The sequence below is a fragment of the Tenrec ecaudatus genome, chromosome 1 (genome assembly GCF_050624435.1).
Source record: "Tenrec ecaudatus isolate mTenEca1 chromosome 1, mTenEca1.hap1, whole genome shotgun sequence".
Lineage (NCBI taxonomy): Eukaryota > Metazoa > Chordata > Mammalia > Afrosoricida > Tenrecidae > Tenrec > Tenrec ecaudatus.
In genome coordinates this window covers 107,725,556-107,729,572 of record NC_134530.1, presented here as the reverse complement: position 1 = coordinate 107,729,572, position 4,017 = coordinate 107,725,556, and the positions used below count along the sequence as shown (strand labels likewise).

Here is a 4,017-nt window from a genome sequence, read left to right as displayed (position 1 = left end):
TGTAAGTGTCTATGGATTTGTTTCTCTAGTCAACCCAGACTAACACATTATGGTACCTAGGGAGTGGGATACTAGAGAAACAAATCGTGAAGATGAAGAATGGATGCTTGTTTGACCTCTGCCGCGTGGTATTTTTTCTTCTTTGGCTAGCCATGCTGTTTATGGGGTTGCTTTCTGGAAAGAATATGAGAAGTTAAAGTTTTGATTATTTTGTTTTATTGTTGTCTTTGGTTGTTTCTGTTTGAAAGTGGCGAAAATGAATGTGATTAATGTCTATTTTGAGCGCAGGGAGCGAAATCTCCCCTTGAATTTCTCAGAGACTATGCTGTTTAGTGAAAACAGCTGACAGAAGGTCAAAATGGCTGACAGAAGGCTCTGGCTTGATTCAGCCAGAGGCCTAAGATATCACATGTAAGAATAAACATTCTGGAATAATTCTAGCATAGAACAAAAGTATGAAATCTGGGGGTAATGCTATTTTCCATTTGCTGAGGGAAAATGTGAAAGATTGTCAACACCTGAGAGACATCAGCTGGTGAAAATAAATGTAAATCATCAGGTCTCAAATAAGACCAAATATAATGATTTTTCATTTTGTCTCTTGGCTTTATTGGAAAAATCATGCAAGTAATTGTTATCCAAAAACATTTTACCACATTTGGTAATTATTTTTAGAACACTGAACTTAACCAGTGGGAGTTGTCTTTCTGTTAACTAGGAATTTGAACTGAAAATGAATCATCATAATATAACCCCCCTCCATAGTTCAAGAAAGCATAAATCAGGATTTGATGCAATTTTAGCAGCAACAGGGCTGAAGTTAATATTTGCCAAGCAGAATGCAGAGGACTCTGATTTACATGGAATAGAAATAATCTCAAAACACAAATGAAGTTTTTAAACAAGCAGCCTTTGTACTTTTCTTAAAAAAAATCAATCAAGTAATACACAGAATTAATGGCTCATTGGAACTACAGCCTCTTCTAGTGTGAAACCAGAACTAGATGGTGCCTCGCTACTACAACAACTCCTTCTGACCAGGGATAAAACAGAGATTCTATAGGTAGAATGGAAGACTCAAATTCATTTTTTAAAATATCAGACTTACTGCACTGATGAGAGACATGATATCGTATAACCTGGAATGGAAGCCACTCCCAGAGGTCACCTTTCAGCCAAATAACCTGGCCTAAGGTAAACAACCAATGATATGCACTACAACAGTCACCATTCACCTGAAATCAAAGATGAGATAGCTATGAGGGGCAGGGGACCAGCTGGATAGAAATCAAGCAGACAAGGTGGAAAGGGTAAGAGTGTTGGCATGTTATGGAGATTGTGCGTGTCACAGATAAATGTGTGTATGCCTTGCAGAATGAGAATCTAATTTGCTCTGTAAAATTCCACTTAAAACACAAATAGTCAGACATAAATACAAAACCCTCGAGTAAGCAAGCTGATGTGTTGGTAGGCCCATCAAATAGACTCATAGTGACCTTATGCACAACGGAAGGAAACACTGTCTGGTCTTGTGACATTCTGAAAGTTGTTCCTATTTTGGAGCCTGGTGTTGCATTCACTGTGTCAATCTTTCTCTGTGAGTCTTCTTCTGTTTCCTGGATCTTCCGCTTTACCAAACATAATGTCCTTCTCCAGAGACTGGTCTCTCCTGACAATATGTCCGAAGTACAGATGAAGTCTTGCCATCCTTGCCTTTCCAACACAGAGAGATTTATCTTTTTAGCAGTCTGTCATACTTCCAATATTCTTCTCCAGTATCACAAATCAAATGCACCCATTCTTCAGTCTTTCTTATTCAATGTCCAACTTTCACATGCATAGGAGGCAATGGAGAAAACCATGGCTTCAGCCAGGCGTATCTTAGTCCTCAAAGTAACATCTTTACTTTTCAGTACTCTGAAGATACTGTTAGATGCCAATTCGATGGCACCGACCAACATAAAAACAAGAGGTGAGTGAAATACTATGGCTTGAGCCAAGCTCACCTTAGCCCTCAAAGTGACATCCTTGCTCTCCAGTAGTTTACAGAAATTTTGTCCTGCAGATTTGCCCAATGCAACGTGGTGTTTGATTTCTTCACTGCTGCATCCATGCATTGATTATGCATCCAAGCAAAATGAAATCCTTGACCCTAATTGCTTATTTATCATAAATGCTGTCTGTTGGTCTTGTGTCTTGGGGGGAGTTTGGTTTTATGTACATTGAGGTGTAATCCATCTTGGATGGTACAATTCTTTTTTCTTTTTTTTGGAATGGTACAATTCTTGATCTTCATCAGTAAGTGCTTCAAGTCCTCTCCTTCAGTAAGCAAGGTTTTGTCATCTACGTATATAAGGTTGTTAATAAGACTTCCTCTAATCCTGAGGCTATATTGTTCTTAATATAATTGTTTCTGGGATTATTTTCCAGTATACAGATTGAGTAAGAATGGTGAAAGGATACAACCCTGACACACACACCTTTCCTGATTTTAAAACATGCAATATTCCCTTGTTCTGTTCACACAACTGCCTCTTAATCTATGTAAATGTTCACATCAGTACAGTGAAATGTTCTGGAATTCCCATTCTTTTCAATGTTAGCCATATTATGATCTACATATTTGAATGCTTTTACATAGTTGTATTGGTCTGGGTAGACTAGAGAAACAAATCCACAGAAATTCATATGTATATGAGTGTTTTATATAAAAGTTAAGTGTGCATTAAGAAAGCATCTCAACCCAGTCCAGTCCAAGCCCCTAAGTCCATTAGCCCATATGTCCAACGCCGATCTACAAAGTCCTCCTCAAACTCACAACATACACGCAATAATGGTGAATGCAGGAGGAAAGCCAAATCAGTGAGCGTGTAAGCATCTCAGCGCCGGCAGGGGTCTCCACGCTATTTCTCCAGCACCCTGGGCTGCATCAGGGTAGGTCCATGTGGCTTCTCCTCAGGGATTTCTTGCAGGAAGTAAGGCTTGCCAGAGGAGGCAAAGAACAAGCTAAGGCAGTAACACACTGGTCTGACCATGAGAGAATAAGAGACCAGAGAACAAGAAAGGCGAGGTTCATTGAACCATTTATCTCTATTCTCTTCAATTAATCCCAGGCCAGGTTGGCACAATAAACCTTAACTATCACAATAGTCAATAAAACACAAGTAAACATCTTTCTGATATTCTCTGCTTTTAGCCAAGATTCATCGAACATCAACCATGATCTCCCTCATTTCACACCCTCTTCTTGAATTTCTGGTAACTCCTTGTTGCAACTGTTGTTGAATGAGCTTCAGTAAAATTTACTTCAATATGATAGGAAAGATAATTCTTTGGTAATTTCTTCATTCTGTTGGGCCATCTTTCTTTGGAATGGGCACAATATGTATTTCTTCCAGTCAGTTGGCCAAGTAGCTGTTTTCCAAATTTCTTGTGAGTGCTTCCAGTGCATTACTAGCTCATTGAAACATTTCAGTTGGTATTCCATAAATTCCTGAAGTTTTGTTTTTTGCTAACACCTTCACTACACTTTGTACTTCTTATGTCAATATAATTGGTTCTTCATCAGATGAAAATCAAAATATAAGGGAAATCAATGATAAGTGAGTTTTTAGGACTAGTAGAGTGTCCAAATGATTATATATAGTCAATATAGTGTCCAAAATGATATTTTTTCACTGTGCAACTCACTTCAGTGCCTTAAATCCACCGGGTAAAGCCAGGCAATGGTTCAGGGTGACAGTTTGCTTTAGCATGGGACACTGTGAGAGGCCCATGGGATCGGACCTGCCATAAATCCAAATCCATGCACCAAAATGACTATAATTGGGGAAATCTTCTCTGAATACCAATGATGACCATAACCTTTTAGAATGAGACCCCTGGGATCAAATGTCTGTTCTGTTATATAATACTAATGACCATGATTTTGGGAAAATAATTTAATATTTCTTGGCTAATTTTTTCATACTTAAAGTTATTTCATAGGAGGCCTACTGACACAGTAGTGAAATATCA

At 38.4% G+C, this 4,017-nt stretch overlaps 1 non-coding gene across 1 annotated transcript; it reads right to left on the bottom strand.

The window, feature by feature from the left end:
* Positions 1-3,675: 3,675 nt before the first annotated feature.
* LOC142437727 (small nucleolar RNA SNORA42/SNORA80 family) lies at positions 3,676-3,809 on the bottom strand. The gene has a single exon (XR_012782253.1). It is a non-coding gene; the product is annotated as a small nucleolar RNA SNORA42/SNORA80 family (small nucleolar RNA).
* Positions 3,810-4,017: the final 208 nt, after the last annotated feature.